The 22226-nt window shown below is 40.5% G+C and overlaps 1 protein-coding gene across 3 annotated transcripts in view; it reads right to left on the bottom strand.

Moving 5' to 3' along the window:
- The window catches only part of POU6F2 (POU class 6 homeobox 2), a 399971-nt gene extending 378103 nt beyond the window's left edge, over positions 1-21868 (bottom strand). For 2 of the 3 annotated variants that reach the window (XM_075921735.1, XM_075921733.1), the window contains exon 1: positions 21767-21868. The gene's annotated coding sequence lies outside the window, so the exon portion shown is untranslated. Of the gene's footprint in view, positions 1-2553; positions 2596-21766 lie in introns of those variants that run through there. The other variant, XM_075921734.1, reaches the window with a different exon arrangement.
- Positions 21869-22226: the final 358 nt, after the last annotated feature.

Genomic DNA, 22226 nt, shown 5'->3' on the forward strand with positions numbered 1-22226 from the left:
ATCCCCACAGAGCACCGCCCCCCTTGATAGCATAGAATTTCTACATTAGTACTTACTGTAGATTCTTTGGGTGAAATCCTGGCACCACTAAGTCAATGACAAAAATCCCATTGACTTCAGTGAGACCAGTATTTTACCCTTAGTTCAGAGCCTTAGGGAAAGGCTTACCTTAGTTTTCAGCTTGACAGCCCATTAGATTTGGATAAATGCACTGTAGTGTATTTATAGAAGTAAATTTCCAGTATGGTGTCCTTTTATACAGTAAGGTGGTATTTTACTCTGTTATTCATGTAACGCAGTCAGTTCAAATTTGTTTAAAAAGAGCAATGCATTATTTCTAGCTAGATGAAATCAGGACTTTTTTAGAACATTCAGAGACTCCAAGGAAACAGCTGAGTCTCTCAGATATAGCACAGGTAACTTGTGAATAAAACAGGCAGCTATTGCTAAAACAATAATTAATTAATTAACCAAGCACGGGCTTGATCCAAAATCCATTAAAACTCCCCGTGGACTTAAATAGTTTTGGATTACACCCAGGCTGTGTCTTGACTGGCCAGTTTTTCCAGAAAATCAGCCACTTTTCCGGAAAAACTTGCCAGCTGTCTACACTGGCCGCTTGAATTTCCACAAAAGCACTGACTTCCTACTGTAAGAAATCATTGCTTTTTGCAGAAATACTATGCTGCTCCCGTTTGGGCAAAAGTCCCTTTACACTGGTCCTTTTGCGCAAGACAGCTGAGATTTGTTTTGCGCAAAAAAGCCCCGATGGCAAAAATGCCCCGATCGCAAAAATGGCAATCGGGGCTTTTTTGCGCAAAAGTGTATCTAGATTGGCCACGGACGCTTTTCCACAAAAAGTGCTTTTGCGGAAAAGCTTCCATGCCAATCTAGACGCTCTTTTCCGAAAATGCTTTTAACGGAAAAGTTTTCCGTTAAAAGCATTTCCGGAAAATCATGCCAGTCTAGATGTAGCCCCATAATATTAATAGACTGTGTTCAGGGTAACAGTCTGTATTTGGGGGCAAAGTTTTCATATGATTAACAACAGTGAAATGTCAGACTGTCTATTAAATTTGTAATGATTGGTTTAATCACACCTTTCTTTTTAAATGTGATGGGCATGATTTGAATAAGTTAAAAAGATTACACACCACTTTTTACCCTAATATTGGCTTCTTTCATCAGCCATGATTTGTGAATACAGTAAGGTGAACTTTTCTACCATGAAAGTGTGATTTGCAGAATTTTTTTTTCCAAACTACAATGGGACTCCCATGTGAATTTCAAAATTAGGGTTGCTAGCTAGTACTGCTGTCTGAGTCAAATTCAAAGTTGGAATTGTCACACATAGTTTAAACCTTTGTTTCTAAGGTTTCCACCCATGTGTGGAATATTTTTTTGTGTGTGCTGAGGCATGTGTAAGTCACAGGTCATGTTCAGGGACCCCTTTATCCTGCCTCTCCCAGGGTGAGGGGAACTTGGGCCTGCCACCCTGCCACCCCAGGCCAGTGCCCTATCCCTTAGTCCACACCAAAACCTGCCCCAACACCTCACCTTCAGGGGACCCTTTATCCTGCCTTTCCCAGGGTGGGTGGGACTTAAATCTGCCACCCTACCATCCCCAGGTTAGTACCCTAGCCCATGCCAGAACCCACTGTAACTACCACTGGGTGGATTTGAACCTGGGACCTCTGGAGCTGAGTATAGGAGCCGCTACCCTCTGAGCTAAAAGCCAGTTAGCTCCCAGCCCCTGCTGTAGAGGTCTCTTGATCTTAACTGTTGCTGTGGTCTAGGTACTACTTGCATTGCTCAATACCCACACTAGGTGTGTGGTTTACACCACCTCAACTTCTGGGTGCCTTGGAAGCCAAAGATCAAGGATTTGACCCCTGCCCTCAACCACTGTGGACCTGGCAACCTTGAGACATTGGGGGGAGGGCAGAATGTAAGGAGGTTTTCAGGTTCCTCCAGTGGCACAGCAGATAAGTTACCTACCTTAGGAACCAGAGGTCACACATTTGAGCTCCAACCTCAACCAATGGTGGACCTGGCAACCTTGGGACAGAGAATGGATAATGGGGGGCCCAGAATGTAGTTGGATAAGGTATTCCTCACTTCTTGTCTTAGCCTATTGTGTAAAACTGCTGTGTGCTATCAAATGTTTGCATTGTTCCACCTCAGTGGTGGATGAAATGATCCTTGTATGTCATGATTGTAAAACACTTTGGAATACATATCTACAGTTAAAAGATGGAAAACATTACATCAATGGGTTATATCATTATCCAGATGATCTAAAAATGAGATTCTGATCAACAAGTAATGGCAATAGTTAAACTAACACATCTTATAGTCTATCTCTTCAGAATCCAGCCATATTGGCTGTGTGAGATTCAAACTACTTGATACAACTCAGTAAATTATGGATGAGATTTTCAAGAGCACTCAATGTTTGCCTAATTCTACTTCTATTGAAGTCAATGGGAATTTTGCAATTGACATCAGAGGAAGCAGAGTTAGGCCAGTGCTCAGTGCTTTTCAAAATCCTACCTTTCATCATCATTTCTTTTTATTTCAAAGTCTTCATGATGCTGTTGAGAAAAATAAAAAAAGATGAAGATTCCATTTTAGTACAATGTGGTACAGAAATTTCATTTTTTGTTCATCCTTTTATAAACAATTATATAAACAATGGTTTCATCTGTGGTACAATCTCCCCTTTACTCTAAAGGACCTCCAGATCCTATTCAAATGCAACATTGAAAATCTCCAGAGAAGTTTTTAAATTCTTCAGTGGAAAGACAGATCCATCTTTTGCCCTCCCCCACAAAAATACTTAAACTGCACCCTGTAGAACCATCTTCATATTTAACATGGATTTTGTGTATCAGATTTAGGAAACTACAACTGGAATCTCTCAAATCCAGGACTCTCTGGTCTGGCAACATCTGTGGTCTGGAACAGCCATGGATGTTACAGGTCCAAAGAGATCCGGAGGCTGGGAGTGGGAGCCAGCTAGGAGAATGCAGGGGCTGGGGAGTCCTGGCTGAGCCAACAGCAGCTGAGCTAGGGAACCCCCAGAAGGGTCAGGCAGCAGCAGGGGAGCCGCCAGTGTCAGCAGGGCTGGGCAGCCAGGAAGCCCTTGTGGCAGTGGGGCCTGCTGGTATTAGCAGCTAGCTGGTCCCAGACAGGAAACCTGGGAAACCCCAGGCAGCCGTGGGACTAGGCAGTGGCCAAGGAGCCCTGGCTCTGGCTGGGAAATGCCCGTTAGCAATGGGGCCCCAGCAGGGAATCCCCTAGTGGAAGAGGGGCCAGGGTGGATGGGAGGATGGGGGACGGAAGCAGGGTAGGCAGCAGGGGGAAGCCCTAGCTGGCCAACGTTGGGGGGCAGTGACAGGGCAGGGAGCCTGAGTGGAGCAGCCAGCATGGGAGAAATGACCTCCACTGGTCCACCAAATTCCCTGGTCTGGGACTGCTCAGGTCTCAGGGGTTCCAGACCAGAGAGGTCCAACCTGTAGCCACAGAGAAAAAACACACTCGAGTAATGGTGCAGATTCTGGCCCTAAAACTGTCACATCTTTAGAACTGAATATCTGATGGTTTTAATTTGTATCACACCCCGTACATTGCTTGCACTTCAGAATCAATTATTTCTCTTCTTCAAACATCACAACTTTAACCTTGTTTTCATGGGGCGTTCAGTATTTTCAGAATGTCCATTGTTTACTATATTAAATCAGAGTAGGAATCTCTCTGTCAATAAGGATCCTAGCTGCAAAATTAAATGCCATCACATCGTCTCTCTCTCACCTCATCATTTTTTTCAAAATATTAGAGATATTTTGTTCATTATTTTGTGTCTCCACTATGTATCATAATTAGCTAAGAGAGACACTGAATTGAGAACAGCAGGCATTGCAATTTATGTACTTCAAGAGTTAATTTCTTAATGTTAGTTGTGGCATTACATAGTTACAGTAAATCAACAAACATAGTAATCATGGCAGACCCATATTTTACAATAAACTCAGCATGGATGGACCCCTGCCTGCCACTACATTGCATCTAGGCCTTACAAATATTTACAGGGAAGACAGAATTGACAGTCTCCTTTCTGCTGAACTCTGCAGGATTTAAAAGGTCCCATCATCATGTTTGAGTTTTCAGATTAAATAGTGTCAATGAATAAACGTATAGGGCCAAATCCTACTAAAATCAATAAGAGTTTTACCACTGATTTCAACAGGACTGGGGTGTAGCCAATAATCTAATGTTAACTTTGAATATGATGGTAGTTGGTGGTAGATGTGCAGTATGTGGCACAAGTTCCTAGTTTCAAAAGGGTGGGAAAAGGGAACTCCCATGGCATTTGGTGAATACAATGCATAAAAGGCTCAATTTTTGTCTCCATTTGACATCTATAGTGGCTGCGCCTGAGCACTTGAGTAGAAACCTGAGCCTGCAGCATGTAAGTAATACAATTACATGAACCTTAATAGGACATCCATTCCTTCCACCTGCACTGAAGCAGGAGGTATATATGGGAGAGTGTTGCCTACACAACTCATTTTTCACATTCCACTTGTATTCATGGTGAGAAAAGAGATGTATTAAGTACATTTCAATATGGTTAAACAAATCACAAATCTTCTTCCCAGATCATTTTTTGAGGGACACACAAGTGGGTGGCTAGGAAAAATACGTAATCTCCCAACCTCTGTGAGGCTGTGTCCAGACTCAGGGGTTTTTTCGAAAAAGGTAGCCTTTTTTCGAAAAAACTTCCCCTGAGTCCAGACTCAAGCCGCGTTCTTTCGAAATTAATTCGAAAGAACGCGGCTTTTCTTTCGATGGCGGTAAACCTCAATTTACGAGGAAGAACGCCTTCTTTCGAAAGTTCCTCTTTCGAAAGAAGGCGTTCTTCAATGTAAATAGGGCTTCTTCGAAAGAGAGCATCCAGACTCACTGGATGCTTTCTTTCGAAAAAGCAAGCCGCTTTTTCAAAATTTCTCCGTGCAGTCCAGACGCTCTCTTTCGAAAGAGGCTCTTTCGAAAGAGTCTTGCAGTCTAGACATAGCCTGAGGGACTTGCCCAATGCAGTGAATACCTAAAATAATAAGCAGCCCTGCTCCACAAAGTCTGAGGCTGGGTCCCTCCCCTGGGGTATCCACCAGCCCTGCCCTGGGTGCTCCCTTCCTGGTGCTTTTCTGGACCCCTCTTGCTGTCTCAGATTTATTTAAAATATCCTGGGGATCCACAGCATCACCACTAGCAGTGCAGCAGGGCTAGAATGACTTTCTGCCACCAGCTCTGCATGGCTTCTAGTGTGTCCTTGTGTCCCTGCAAGAAAGGAGAAGGGAGTGTTTCCAGATGCTGCCTCCCACTGCAAGTGCCCCAGTGGACAACTGGAAACTGCAGTGGTGTTGCCTGCAGGCAGCTGCTCATGGAAACCTGTCTGCCTGCCTCCCATCTGGATGCTGCAGGTGAAGTGCCCCACACCTCCTCCCCCCATCCTTTCCCTCTGTAATGGGTCTAGGACAGCAACATAGCCTCCCGCTGACCCAGAAGAAGAAGGGCCCTCTAAGACCCGTTGGTGGGTGGGTCCAGCCTCACTTAGCCCTGCCCACAGGAAGCTGTTGGGTGGGACTAGGAGTATAAAATCTGAGAGCTCAGTCAGCGCCCAGCAGCCAAACAGTCCAGATGCTTGGTCCCAGCTCTTGCAGTGAAGGGCTCAGACACACTGCACCCAATAGAAGGACTGGGTTGAGCCACCAGGACCCCTGCTGGCCCCCGATGCCTGGCCTGCTGAGATTGCTGCCATGGCCTGGAGACACACTGAGTCCTTCGGTACTCCCACCAGGCCCCGAATACTGGACCGGTCCACCTGGGCCCCTGCCTGAGCTGGAATCTATGGACACCCTGCTAGCCCCTCTGTCGCCAGCTGCCCCTGAGGAGCAGCACCTGAGCCTGGTAGACCCCCCAGGGGGAACTGGGAAGCAGCCCAGTGACAGCCAACCCCGGGTGGCTGAGGAGATGAAGGTTGGATGGACACTGCTTGGATCTGCACTGATCCACAAACCTAGCAGCCCGGATCCCTGCCAACCCTGTAGCTGCAGTGCTGCCACTGTCAGGGCACTGAGCCGGGATGCAGTGGAGTGGGTGGGCCTGTGTCTTCCCCCCCCCCCCCCCACCACCTCTTTGCATGGGTGGCATGTTCCCCCTGTGAGGCAAAAAAAAAAACAAACCCTGTGCTTGTTTGCTCTCCGCCAGTGCTGAGACCCAACCTCGGCTTGGCTGGGACCCAGCCGAAGCTCTAAACTATTGAGCTGCTTGTGTAAAACACTTGTCCATCAGCCCTGCCGTGACCCAGGGCTGGGCCTTATAAACAAGTTACTGTGCAAACTTGTTGGCAACTGTGGCACTGCAAGTGCCCTCTGGTGGGGCACTCTAGGGAGTCAGTGTGGCTTCCCGCTGCCATTGGACCCTTTACAGCCTCTTTGCACATCTCAGTCCTTCAGAGACCCTGAACTTCTTCTTCCCCCCAAATTTCCCTGCATCTCTTTCAAGCCCCCAGACTTCCTAAATCCTTCCCCCAAACTCCTGTTACCAAACTCCATCCCAGAGCCTGTACCCCAGACCCCCACTCTCACATAAACTCCCTTCCCAGAGTCTACATTCCCATCTCCACCCAAACGCCATCCCAGATCCTGCGCCCTAACTCCTGCCCCAGTTCAGAACCTGTACCTAGCATACAAATTCCCTCCCAGAACCTGCATCCTCCCTCATCCAAACTTCATCCCAAAGCCTTAGAAGGGAGTTGGAGGGGTGGGGGGGGGGGGGGGGGAGTAAATGATACAGGCACCAGGCATTCTGGATACTCCCAAAATTTCTGCAAACCTACCAGCCCTAACTAAAATGGCTCTGACTAAGCGAAAGCAAGTGTCTTTTACTAAAGCAATTTCAAAAGACTCATTAAGTCACATCAGGAGGGGAATGAGTAACACAGCCAGCTATGCCTTTGCTAACAGAATAATTCTGGAAATAAGTCACCTTTAAGAACTGCTTACATAGAGTAAGTTATACAAAATTAAAAATATTTTAAATGGTAGCATCCCTGATTTCTGCCACCTGAAATGTTACACTGACCTATCATTTATTAAGGCAGAATAAAGGAATTTAAGAGATTAACATTTGGCACTGGCAGTCCTTAGAATTTTGCACAAAACAAAACTGAGGAAGAATGGTAAGAGCAAGTTCTGATGTTACACCTGCATTTCTGTTAGCTGTCATTCTTTACATAGCTCACAATTAGGCTAGGTGCTCTAGAGACACTTGTTAAGATAGATCCCTGTGACAAAATTTAACACTGACACTGAACAGACAAAGATGCAGAGAAAGGATATAACACATGTACATGTTTGTATAATCCTTAGCCCATTTCCCCTATTTTAGTCTCATCCAATCTTTCAAATCAGCCTAATCTTGATAGTTAGTCCCACTTTTTCTCCATCTTATGCCAGGCCAGCACCTGTTAAACACATAACTAATATGCTGTAATAAAACAATAGACGACTTTATTCCTTTAAAAAAAATCAACCTTCATACTTTCCAATTTTAGTTAAGGCACCCCTCCCCATGACTCACACTCCCGGCCTTTCTAATCACTCCTCCATTCACATAGCAAGTCTATCTCTATGCTGTCCTCTTCCCATTCCCTTTCAGTCAATTACTACCTTCCCTGTGCACACTTCTCCACCCCCCCCCCCCCCCAACTAAGCAGTACATGCTAGTAATCTGTTTGTTCCCTTTCAGTATCATGACATATTCCTATAAAATTATGCATAGATTAGAATTGCAATTGCAAATAACATTGGGTGGAGAAAGCTAAGTACGTTTCTTAGAAAATTACCCCCAAGAAAGTGGAAATTGGTAGAGTGTCAGAATAAAAGTGGCTTAGTGCTGTTGAAAGCAGCAATTATATCTGTAAAAAAAAAATCAACTGAAAATAATTCAATGTTTTTCTGCATAGCCTGAAACTTTCAACATTGCTCCTTACCTTCAAAGTAAAGTCAACATAAAGAGTGATACTATACTTGGAAAAATGAAGGACCTGGTCCTGAAACACTTTTGCAACTGCATAAATAACTATGCAAAAGCCACGGCAGTGAAGAATCAAGCCATCAATCCTTACTCATGCAAACTCTTACTGAAATAGATTAAAGTTTTCTGATGAAGGACTGAATAATGACTGTTACTTTCAGTATACAATGGTCACTCTTATAAACTCCCCAGTTCCCTTAGATACCATGGTAAGGGATCACATTAGAAGACAGATAAAATACAGAGAGTTACCTAAGTGTTGGCAAATACTTGAGTCTTATCTATTCATGTAAGCAAAAGTGGAAAAGTTTTGAGGTCAACCACTGGAGCAAAAACAGAGTATCTAACAAGCGCATTTGAAAACCACTGATACAATGCCATAATATTCTCTTTCCTATTACACATAAAAACTAATGAAATGCTACCTTTAACATTGCTTATGCAGCCTTCCATAGGAATCCTATTTCATTCAGCTCACTCAAGCAACTGTGCTCCCACGATCAACAATTCAATATTTTGTTTTCTCTTCATTGTTCAACATGGGGCCACATATCTGGTTTGTTGCCCACTGTCCAAATGCTGCTCTAAAACCATGGGCTTTTCCAAGGGGCTCAACACTAGTATCTGAGCACTTCATAAATATTAATAAATTAATATTCACATCGTCCCTGTAAGACAAGGGTGTATTCTTATTCAAATTTTACAGATTTGGAGCTGAGGCAGTTAAGAGGAGAAGAGTCAGAGAAGCAGAGGAGTTAAGGCTGGGTGCCCAACTTGAGATGCCTAGGACTTGATTTTATACTGTACTTCGCAATACATATGTTCAAAGCAAAGTTGCTACTCAGTCTGCCAGTTGCAATGTGCCCTGCAGCTAATAATCAGAGAACTCCAGTTCCTGAGTTCCTCAGAGATGTCTCACTATAGTGCCCAGTCCCTCTCTCTGGACATTCACAGAAATTGCTAAATTTGCTGCCTCCAGAGAGAGGGCATACACCAGCCTGCTAGGTTAGCGGAGGATTCACTCTTTCCTTGAATAGAATAGTACTTACTACACTTCTGCAAATCAGGCCTCATATCATGCACTTAGAAAATGAGGCACACCCAATTAATGATCACCTGTGAAAAGTATGATTTAAGTGACTTGCCCAGAATCCCATAAGAATTATGTGGCACAGACAGATGGAATCTAGTTCCCCAGGGCAACCTTCAGTTGCTTTAACCATGAAACTCTTCTTTCTCTTCCTGCAATGCATGTCCTCATTCAGTATACACACTTCAAATTCTATGACAAATTGGAGCAGGGATCCTACAGACAACAGTATCCTTAACTACACAACCTTGATTCATCCCCAAAGGAATAAAACAGGATTCAGGTGGGAAAAAATGTGAACCTGTATTAAAAGAATATATCAGAAGGCTCATTCAGAAAATGGTTATAGAAACAGTGGGCTGGAGTGTCAATCTTGAGATGGAGCAGGTTCAGAGTGGATGGAATCTTCAGGGAATTTAGCTACTAAATCTAAGAGGTCTCTACTGAGCATGCGCAAAACCCATTTTTCAAAGGCTTATAATTTGTCCAAATTTTGGTGGATTGTGACAAGCTAAAGATACATCCCTGACAAAAGGAGACCATTCTTCCAATTATGAAGTTCCTACTCCAAAGAATGGGGATGTTAAAAAGTCACCAGAATTTTTTAATATGGGCAAAACAATCTATTTTCCTTCTATCTTTTGGTTTTGAAATTTTCCAAAATAATTCAATTTGGGGCAGATACTTTGCCAAATTTTAACGGCCTGCACTGATGTATTACATGCCAAGTTATATGGAACTGAAAACAAGATCTTATAATGGGAAATATCAGGCAACCTGAATACTAGGTGGTGCTAGATGCCTGTAATTTTCTTCCAGGCTGCAGAGAACATGAGCACTGTGAAGGCAGTGTACTCAAAATGCCAAAGAGATTTTCATAGCACTCTGTAGAAACCCTTAAGCCTCATATAAGCAGAAGCACTCAATAGTTCCAGAGGGAGCCATGCCTGTTGGAAAGAGGTTTATCATAACAGAGAAAGAAGGATATGTAGGGAGCTTTTAAAAGTTTCAAAAACATGCAACCCTAAAAAATTAGATACTTCAATACTTTTTCTAACTTTTTCTAACTTGTGTCTGAATTTTAAAATATTAACATTCTCAAAGGGGTAACCATGTTAAGTTGTAACTTCAAAACCAATGAGTAGTCTTGTGGCACCTTAGGGTATGTCTACACTTGCACCCTAGTTCAAATTAGGGATGCAAATATAGGCAGTCGAAATCAATGAAGCGGGGATTTAAATATCCTGTGCTTCATTAGCATGATCTCGCTGGCACGTTACTCCAAGCAACAGCTGTTTCGAAACGCTGACATAGCCTCTGGGTATGTCTACATTCGCGGCTTCTTGCACGAGTAATATGCAAATGAGGCTAAGCGTGGAATATCGCTGAGCCTCATTTGCATACCTGATGAGCCACCATTTTTTTCAGAAGAGGCTCTTGCGCAAGAAGGAGCATCTACACTGCCCCTTCTTGTGTAAGACAAACCCTCTTGCGCAATGCCGTTACACCTATTACTTTTCAGGAAGAACGGCATTGCGCAAGAGGGTTTTTCTTGCGCAAGAAGGGGCAGTGTAGATGCTCCTTCTTGCACAAGAGCCTCTTCTGAAAAAAATGGCGGCTCATCAGGTATGCAAATGAGGCTCAGCGATATTCCACGCTTAGCCTCATTTGTATATTACTCGCGCAAGAAGCCGCGAGTGTAGACATAGCCCAAGGCTGCGTCTAGACTGGCAGGTTTTTCTGCAAAAGCAGCTGCTTTTGCGGAAAAACTTGCCAGCTGTCTACACTGGCCGCTTGAATTTCTGCAAGAACACCGATGATCTCATGTAAGATTGTCAGTGTTCTTGCAGAAATACTATGCTGCTCCCGTTCGGGCAAAAGCCCTCTTACGCAAATGCTGTTGTGCAAGAGGGCCAGTGTAGACAACGCAGTATTGTTTTGCGCAAAAATGTCCCGATCGCAAAAATGGCGATTGGGGCTTTCTTGTGCAAAACCGCGTCTAGATTGGCACGGAAGCTTTTCCACAAAAAGTGCTTTTGCGGAAAAGTGTCCATGCCAATCTAGACGCTCTTTTCCGCAAATGCTTTTAACGGAAAAACTTTTCCGTTAAAAGCATTTGCGGAAAATCATGCCAGTCTAGATGTAGCCTTAGAGCTTAACAAAAATATATAGCATCATGAGCTTTTGAGGGTAAAACACACTTCTTCAGATGAGCTGGAGTGGAAACAACAGAAGGCTAGTTATTTATAACATAAAAAAGTGCCTGTCAATTGTAGGACCAGTGCTAATGAGGCTAATTAAGTGGGCTGGAAGTGTCCCATTCTTAGCTTTTGATGTAAAAATGCAGTGTTAAAGGCAGGGGAGAAAATCTGAACATTAACAGAATAATGCACTTGTAACATAGACTTTCATCTATTCTCTTAGTCTTTGTCTACACAGCAGCATTATTTTGGAGTAACTGACGTTATTCTGAAACAACAAAGTGGGTTTACACAGCAAGCCTGTTATTTTGAAATAATTTCGAAATAGTGGGCTTCTTACTCTGACTCTTGTACCCCTCATTTTGAGTGAAAGAAGAGTGTTCTTCAACTTCCTGCTGTGTAGACAGAGCCAAAATCTAAATTAAGCTATTTCAACTTTAGCTACACAATTGACGTAGCTCAAGTTGCGGAGCTTAATTCTACTTTCGCCCTACTGTGTAGACGTGCCCTTAGGGAACAACACTGAAGTCTGAGGGTTAAAAAAATGTAACCAATTACATCATTGGAATCTCAGTAGGCAGCTCAAAAACATACTAGTTTTACAATCCAAATGCATTTGATTGAGAATTATCAAACTGTTAAATTTAATGAATGGGTATAGCACTTCACGCACTTCTTCCTTCTTGCTGGGCTGTTTGTGGGTCATATCCTCCAGTCCATAATAAATTAGTCCTCTGGGCTTCTTGCCTGAGGGCTTGTCTACACAGAGGGGCAATGCATATGACAGGGGTGTGATTTTTTGGAACACAGTAACTGGTCCATGTAGATCCTGTTGGTGCTTACTAAAGTGCCTTCTAATGTTAAAATGAACTAGGGAAATCACACTCCTGTAATGAGCATTGACTGACTTATGTAGACAAGCCATAAGTAAGGACTGCAGAATTTGACCCTGTTAGTGTAAAGATTAGTATTGGTCATGTTTACACCAGTGTAACTCAATTAACTTCAATGGAGTTACTCCTTATTTACATCAGCAAAACTGGGATCAGAAACAGACCCTTAAAATATACTTCCATCATATACTTTATAAAAAAAACTGTCCTTCATTTTTCCTTTTCTCTTGGAAAATGAAAAACAAAACAAAACCTGTCTTTTGTTTTATTAACTCCCAAAGTAAAAATCTAGGTACATAGTCTAATAAACTTCCAGTAATTTCTGTAGTGAAGGACGTCATGGTGTATAGTAAATCAACAAATTCTCTCAACGCACTCAGTGCACTTCTTAATTTAATAGAAGAGATCATGTGGCTCCATAAAAAGAGAAAGAAATGCTACAGTGGCCTTTTATGAAAGAGTCAAAGTATGCCTCATAATACAATCTATAGCTGGATATAACATTTTAAATAAATAAAAGATTATTTAAAGATTTAGAAAACACTTGATTACAGAGTGTAAAAGCTGAGATCGAATATGGTATCAGATCCTGAACAGAAGAGAACAAAGGTTTTCAGCAGATTCATAGTGCTTATTCTCACTGTTAGTTGAAGTGTCTTATAAAGCAATAATTCCCTAATTCTGCAACTACCTTTTCTCAGAATCCATTGTGAGTTTAATAGTAAGCTGGGAGAAATGATTGCAGGGATGACCTTTGAATCTTTTAATTTTCGTATTTGTGCACTTAAAATCTAGATGTTATATTTTTGGAACATCAAAAATAAATTATCCCAAACTCTATGCCGAATTGCACTAGGTTTGAAGACCACATTGTGCACCCAGTTGTGTGTGTGCATATTCGACTGAGGCAAATTTGGCTCCCAGGCCTCAGTCACGCACTGTATGGCTTTACTCATGTGAGAAATCCCCTGATGCCATTGCAATTGTTTGTGGGACTAGGGTGTGTCTACACTGCACCGTTTTTCTGGAATAACGGCTGTTATTCCGGAAAAACAATACTAGTGTCCACACTGCAACTGTGTTATTTTGACAAAGTCGAAAGAACGGATGGCTGTTTCCGACGGCAGTAAACCTCATTCCATGAGGATTAAGCCCTTTTCCGAAAAAGCTTTTTTGGAAGAGGGGGGCTGTGTCTACAGTGGCCCCTATTCCGTAATAGGGATGCAAATGTAGCACTTTGCAATAGGCAAATCCGTGGGGGATTTAAATATCCTCTGCGGCATTTGCATTAACATGGCTGCCGCTTTTTTCCGGCTTGTAGATAAGCCGGAGAAAAGCGCCAGTCTGGACGCGATCCTCCAGAAAATAAGCTCTTTTCCGGAGGATCAAGTAGGAATAAGAGATCCTCCGGAAAAGAGCTTATTTTCCGGAGGATCGCGTCCAGACTGGCGCTTTTCTCCGGCTTATCTACAAGCCGGAAAAAAGCGGCAGCCATGTTAATGCAAATGCCGCGGGGGATATTTAAATCCCCCGCGGATTTGCCTATTGCAAAGTGCTACATTTGCATCCCTATTATGGAATAGGGGCCAATGTAGACACAGCTGGGGTGTGTAGACGGTCCACTGCTGCTATGTCAAAACAGCTCTTCACCATGGCCATTCTAAAGTTATTCCTTCCCAGCGCCTCCTGAGGCTCTAAGTTGAGAGCACATCCACATTAGGGAAGCCTGCCTCGGTCTAATTTTGAAGCTTCCCAGCAGTGTGGATGCTTTATTTTAATATAAGTTTTTCCAGAAGATATCTTCCAGAAAAGCTTATTCTGAAAGAAGCTTTCAATGTAGACGTATCCTTACACACATGAATAAGTATGTGCAGGATCATCGCCTAAATAAGTAGCATCACAGAAAGCAACAGCCAACTTACTGATTAGAAAACAGAATATACTGCTTATGAACTCATTCTAAAGTATATTTCTTTGTGCACAGTGAAATGTTTGCAGGGTTGAGCAATGTTCAAAGGTTTCAGATCCAGGCTGAAGATCTAAAATCAGCACTGCTGATATTTTTTGTGCACAAAGAAATTCTTGCTTTTTTTGGTAGGTGTATGGGGCAGGTAAATCCTGCATTCAACCCTGGTGGAAAAAACCCTGTTACCTTTTTTCATGTGTGACCTTGGGCATTATACCCCACAAACCATCATTTCTGCCTACCATTCAACCAGCATCTTGTCAAATCTGGCTGCAAGATTAAGTTTCCTGATTCTGAATTCAATATTGCAACCCTAAGGATATAAGAACCAAGCTGGAACATTCTGTTTTTTTAAAAAATGGATAAAATTGTTTCAGCTCTGAGACCACAGTTTGCCCTGACTATAATGATAAATCATCATGAACGACACTAAGTGAAATGAGTTTGATGTTCTCTGCTTTAGTCATCTATGTTAGAAGCCATTTTTACATTTGCCACAACTTTCAACCTTTACTCCAAAGAACTGAAGGAGTCTTGTTTGCAGGCATTATTTCTGCTTTGTATAATCCACCTGAAGAATGTGAAGCATGTTTTGTGTGTAGAGCAGGATGGACGTACCATGGAGAAGGTAAAACATTTTGCAGTACTTGTGTTTCCCCTACAGCAGCTTAATATTCAAGTACTAACCACGCCTCTTTTTGAGAGGGTTTCCTTTAAGTACAAAAAACATTTGAAATGTGTAATCCAAAATGTATTTGATGGAAGCAGTGAATGAAATAGTATGTGGTTGGTTTTTAATTTTTTTTCCCCATCTTTTGTTTAAGGACTTGTCTCTTTTTGGAATACCACTTGCTGGTGTGATCTATTCCTGCAGTTACAAGTGGACAGTATTGGGTAGGTAGTACAAGTGCCATCAACAGGACCAATCACATGATTCAAATTATACAAATTTGCCAGATCAAGACTTTTTACTTCCAAACTGACTGCAGATGGCTTTAGTGAAGCAAAAGAAAAGCTATCATTGATATTAACAGGAGCAGGACTTCATAGTAAATCCTCTCTCGCAGGAGCAACTCACATGAGTTTGCAGTACAGCAATGGGTCTGCTCATGTGAGTAAGGGTTTGCAATATATAGCTGTAAAGCCCCAACCCTGCAAACATGCACATGTTTCATGCTATGCCCAGGAGTAGTCCCAATGGAGTCAATGAGTTTACTCATGAGAGTAAAATTAAGACAGTGCCTAAGGGCTTGCAGGTTCAAGACTTAATTTAGGAAAGAAACTGTATAAAATACATGAATAGTGCCTATATCTTTAATAAGCAATTTCACATAAAGTTCATTGCACTAAGAAGATTCATGTATACCAATGGACTGAAAAAAGAGTGTTTTGAGGCATAAAGCTTTCCCTCCCCCTGCCACTGTCACTTTCAAAATAGCGAGGAATTTAGAACAGTCTCTTGATCTTCAAAATTTTCTTTTGATCTCACAGTTAGATAAAACTCTCCTATGCAACAGCATTACCAGTCAGAGTATCAGTAGCAAATATCAACAGCTAATCTCTCTCTTTTGAAGACACAGTCCTACATATCACAGAGGTTTCAAAGCCAGCGATAAAACAAAAAGCCTGAAGCTATAGTCCATTTACCTGTAACCCTGACATTCATAAAAAATAGAAATGTTCAAGAGCCTTAAATTACTTTCTTTAATCCTAATAGTCACCTCTAATTATACATCAGTTTGTACTGTAATTATTTAGCTGACATTTAAATCAGACTTCCCTTAATTTATGAACAATGACAATAGATAGCCAGGGCTTTCTTCTGCATACTGTTATTCTTGTGAGTACAACCACTGTTGCATAGAATTAGTTTAACAAATATGGATTACTCACATATGTAAGGATGTGGGTCCCAACACAGCAGCACATATAAACACATTTTTAACTTAAAGCATGTGTTGAATTCCCATTGACTTCAATGAGAGCTATGCTCATTCGTAAGCCAAATCAAAACCCCTCAGGGTATGTCTACACATAGGGTTGACAGATGTCCTGTATTCACTGAGACAATCTGGTATTCTCATCCCCCATCCAGTTAAAAAAAAAAAAAACAGAAAATACCGGACATGTAAAATGTCCAGTATTTCCTATTTCCCTCGGATGGAAGCTCGGTGGGGACAATTTTCCCCTGCCGCATCTGGCCATTTAAAGGCACAGCACTTTTTTTTCCCCCCCTCTCAACAACTTTGGTCTCCCCCCCCCCCACAGAACTTTTTCCCCGGTGTGTGTTTGGTTTTTTTGGGTGGGAGGGAGGGTGTTTGATATTTTTGGTTAAACCATCTGGCAATCCTATCCATACAGCAGCGTTATTTCAGAATAACGCCAGTTATTCCAAAACAACAAAGAGCATGTCTACACCAATGTTTCTCAACTAGTGGTACAAGTACCCTTAGGGGTACTCGAGAGAAGTGTGGGGGGAGGGGGTACGTCAACACAACTGAAATTTAGAGAACTGAATTTTTGTTTTAAGTTTTACAGTGCTGTATTTTTGTACTTTTTAATACCCAAAAATTTCATCACCCGCCTGGCTACAATTAAGTTGTTTAAACAAATGTGTTGCAATGGTAGAAAAAATTGTCTGAAAACTGTAGGTACTGGGGGTGTATGTGTATGTACACACACACACACACACACACACACACACAAATATAATTTTATTAAAAAAAAGGTTGAGAAACACTGGTCTCAAGCCTTTATTTCAAAATAACGTGGAGCTGGACGACTTCTTACTCCAATTCATGGTAACCCTTATTTTATGAGGAGTAAGGGAAGTCGAGGGAAGAGTGTTTTTCCTTCAACTTACTGCTGTGTAGACAGTGCCAAAAGCCGAATTAAGCTATTTCAACTTAAGCTATACAGTTGACATAGGTGAAGTTGTGTAGCTTAATTCAACTTTAGCCCTGCTGTGTAGATGTACCCTCAGAGTGAGACCCCCAGAACTGATAGGGAAAAACAGCTGTTGTAATTATAAAGTAATAAGTGTTACAAACAGGCACCAACTAGAGAAGTACTTTACCAGCACAAAGTTATTTACCATGCCCTTCTGTTGGTTTGGAAATGCTATAGACATTTGTCTTCAACTGTCTTATTTCCTTCAATTTGGGTTTCAGTCCAGATCAGAGGCAAAAAAATAAATGCCTTGTTATAGCTACAGGTCATTGAAAGATAAGAGGCTCAACACAGTCACTTACATGTACTATACATAGGAAAAGTGGCCCAGACTGGTATTTAGTTTATCAGGCTAGAATCAAGGAACCACAGCAAAGGTACTTGAATGTAAATGCATTGCCAGAAGATAAACATCTATACAACTGAAGGATTGTAGCACGCCCAGCAATTTAAAGGTCATATCCTGTGCATTATTTTTCTTTGCATTTAAAATAATGGTGAATGTGTGCACTTTAAATCACTGCTCTTTAAACATTTGACTTCCTACATGGGTTCAATCTCCAAGTAATAGGCTAGACACCACAACACAAGATGAAAAGTAGAGAAAAAGAAATGCACAATGAGAAAAAATTCTAAGAACAGCTCTAGAGAGCTGATATTAATTAAAAAGCTGATTTTGGTGTGAAAGTAGGAAAATTTTCAACATGAAAATTATAAAAATCCATCTTTTGTACTGTAAAAGGAAAAGTCAACAGTGAAACGCATTCTTTTGCTGGAATCCAGGACGTGGACCAAAGAATTTACATATATAAAATTAACTAGATCTGAACTCCTCTACAACAAATATTTATACTGTAAAATATTAGAGCCACATTCCGCCATCTCCTTACAATAATAATTCTTAAGGACACAATGTACTGGAGAGCATATAAAAGTGTGTGTTTCTGTGGAGATGTAATGCTTCATTATCACAGTACCGGGCTGTTAATAAATATTAAAAATATGTTTGTAGACATGATTCCTTCTGTTTACATTGTTTTCAGCATTACTGATTTAATGTCTGCATGTCCATAAGCGTCTTACTTGCTCTCTCTCCAACTACAGAACTCAGCTTCTGATAGCCATATAGGACAAGGAGGTCTCACTCCTGTAAGCAGACAGTAGGTCAAATAGTTTACTCATGCAAATAGTCCAATGGGACTAAATTTGCTCGAGGGAATAAGATTTAGTCCAAAATGTTAAAAAGAGGACTTAATTCCTAAAATGTATTTAATATAAGTTTATAATGCTTAAATGTATAAGATAACTTTATTAATCCAAATAAAATTGAGTCCTTCAGATTAGAAATTGGCATGTGCATTTCAACAGCAACAGCTTCTATGTAAGAGTGCTCAAGGAACTGTTTAAGGCATGTTCAAGACAAACTAAAAAAAACACATATCCTCTTCACTGGTTAAAAATTAGCCTGTGGGAACACTAAAACCAAACCTCACTAAGTTGGACACTTAGATCAATCTTGTAAAAAAGTGAGTCACTGAAAGGAGTGACTTCTTTTCCACGGTACCTATAAAGTAATTACAAACAAACTGAAAAGCCAAAGAAGACTCAGCTATGCTGTACAATGTACGAGATATTAACTTCATAAATTGGTCTTCTGAGCTAAAGTCTCCATGGAAAAAGAGCATATGTTTACTCTTGTATAATCAACATTTTGTTAGATTATGAGACCATATGGGAGGATATAACTGAAATATATAAACATGGTTGATGTAAGGCAACCCAAACCTACTAATAATATTGACAAGCTCTTGCCTATTTGAAGAAGGTTTTCACCTAATTTACTTCATCTGCTTTTATTACCATCTAATTTCATATCCCTCTGTTCTACTATCTTTCAAAAAAAGGGGGGGGGGGAATAGAAATGTGCAGCCAGCCTGGGCCCTCAGGCCTCTGGATCAAGATGGCAGGCTGGCCTTCGTTCCCCTGGGGACAGCAAAGCCAGAAGGGTGATTGGACACTGTGACCTGTCTGCATGAGATGAGACAAAAACAGGAGGGCTGTAATGCTGATGAACTAACCTGTCATTCACAGGCTCAGGTCTGCAACAACAACAAAAGGTGCTGTGAACGCACAATGTAGATAGATTTAGCATAACTAATTAAATGATGACACAGTTAGTAACCAGTTTCAGTTCTCTCAGAGTAAAGGGAGGGGGGACAAGGCTGGTTCAGAATATACTTAAATGAACATGTAAAAGCACATACTTTTAAATTGCTACTATGGTTCAGCATGTGAAGAAGATAGCTGTCAAAGATCAGGGTTTGATTCCTAGCACTCCAGTTATGAATCAAAATCACAATGAGCAATGAGCTTCTAGATCTTGACATACTAGGCAAGGAGGTTGTTCTTCAGAGTACCTGCCTGTTTAATTGCTTGCTTGGGGGAGGAAAAATCCAGAGGGAAGGAATATGAGCAATTTTAGGAGCCAGTACACCCAGCTACAGATAATGATTAGCACTGCAATATTATGCCTAAAATTGCCATTACCAGTGGGAGCCACAGTGGGCACTGGAGCTTGGAGATAGAAGAAATCAAGATAAATAAAGTGGGAATGCATTTAATAATAACTAGCACTCCTTGCAGTCCACAGACTTGTACTCGAAGTATAAATTAGTGTTTCTCATCTGTATTTGTGTAGAGATGTACACACAGATTGCATTCTTAATTATGGGTGTTCACACTCCATAAGTAGCAATTAAGAAGGTATTTAAAACTAGAGCTGCCAAAACAGAATTTGATTCTCAAAGCTAGAGAGAAATATTGTTCCAAAATGAAAAGATGTAATGCTAAACATGTCTTTAAAGTTATAATTTTGGGGCCTTGAAAGTTAACAAGAACAACTTTTTCCAGCACTATGGTGGCAGCAAATGAAAGGGTGTGTGTGTTTAAATACTGGTATGTATAGAATATTCATAGCTTTATTATTTATTTATAATAAAGGCTATACATGAAATTTGGGAGAGATTTTATCAAATCTAGGGCATGTCATTTGCTAGTTATTTTCTCTTATCAGCTGAATGTTTTAAACCCAAGGGAAAATTATTTCTATTTTCTTTAGTATGAACTAATTATGATTTTTGAGCCCTAATTATCAAATAAACATTTTTTAACAAACTGATTCAGCATTTTTAATCAAAGGGTAAATCTTTTTAAATATTTAGCAGTTTATTTCACATTAACATGTAGTTGTTCATAAAACATTGAAGAAAAGAACAACTAAAATATACTTGGAATACTGTATGTATATGTACACACAAGTGTATATACGTATATATGTGTGTCTATGACATACATCTACACATACATATTCAAAAATGCTTGAAAAACATAACTCACACATAAGCTGTATAAGTAACTCGATTCACAATACTCTTGAATTAACAAAAAAAAGGAAGCTTGTTCCTAAAATTGTACAATATATTATTCTTTTAAGTGCATGCTTTCGTTATTGATTTATGGGAACTGACATACAAACTACACCATAAATATTTTTTCAGGCATTTGCCTAACTTTGTTTTTAATTGAGGAAAATTGAACGTTACAGACAAAATAAACAGGATCATAATCATTCCATTGTCAAAAATTACTTTCAAATATATAGTAAGCATTAAATAAAATATAGCTAACTTATACCTGAAAAAAGTTACATTAAAGACGATACTGCAGCTATAACAAGCTTTGCTATTCAAGCTTTCATGTTACATTTTCTGTCAAGTACATATGTAAATCCTTATTGTTACATTTACTTTAATACCATAAAATATATGCATTTAACACTGAACAAGTTGTCATAAAAAGGTGGCTAACTCTCTCCAAAATATATTTTTTCAGGCAAATTTATGCTACCAAAAATGTCACTTTTTAAGTGCCTAATAGAAAGCTGTTAATGTTTGGGAGGATTTTTAATAAAAAATGTATCTCTTTTTAAAATATTTAAAGCAATATGAGACTCTAGTATACATGGTATTAAGTAGCTGACATTTTCCATCTAAAAACACATTACTGCATACAATGGTATTAATAAGCCATATGATTTGAGAGACTTCAGGGCTTTGCTGAAATTTAGTTGAAAATAGTGAAATGTGTGTTTTTTCCACCACTGTATTAATATAGAGGGAACACAAATATTATGTCATCACTTTAGTAGCATGTGTTCCTTTTACTGAAACATATGCAAAAAAACCCCAAACTTTTTAGAGTTAATAAATAGCCTTTACAAGAGACTGATTTATAAGTCAATGGTTAATGAGAAAGTGTTGAGTACTTAAAATTGTTAGCAAAAAATCAGACACCCTTTTTCCACTCATATTGCACTCCTAGGGAAACAGCCCTTCCTATGCCACTATAATTTCTTTCACCACCACTTCAGATTATTTATTGGAAAGCAAATGAAAAGACAATGATTCTTCTCTCTTCTGTTTAAGCTCAAAACCCACCATTTAAAACACACACATAAAACTACAGACTTATCAGAAATCACAAAACAGAAAGAGAAGGACTCACTGACCCATTTGGAAGACAAAGACGACAAAACGGAAAAGCTCTAAAAATCAGCTTGTGAGGCCTCAGAGAGATATTCTTCTGGCATTTCATCACAGCAGCCCCAGACCAGTTCACTTCCCTGGATACAGGGAGGGTGAACTAAATAGAGCTGTTTATTAAAGCTGTTGTGCTGGATTGCATTAGGAAGCATGAGCAGACCACCTGGACCTTTCAGATTGTGGCAGTGTTTAATTTGCAGGCTGCCCCTCTGCAGCAGCAAAGACTACTACATTTACCAAGCTCAATCACACATTATCTGGGTTAGGAGTAAAAGCAAAAAAAAAAAAAAAAAAAAAAAAAAAAAATCCACAGCTTCCAATACAAAAATACAGAACATATAGAAATAATGAATAGCATTAGACATATGAAGCAACTCCTTAGTAAATATAACACTTTCACACTTCACTTCTACTTCAGCATATTTA

The sequence above is a fragment of the Pelodiscus sinensis genome, chromosome 2 (genome assembly GCF_049634645.1).
Source record: "Pelodiscus sinensis isolate JC-2024 chromosome 2, ASM4963464v1, whole genome shotgun sequence".
Lineage (NCBI taxonomy): Eukaryota > Metazoa > Chordata > Testudines > Trionychidae > Pelodiscus > Pelodiscus sinensis.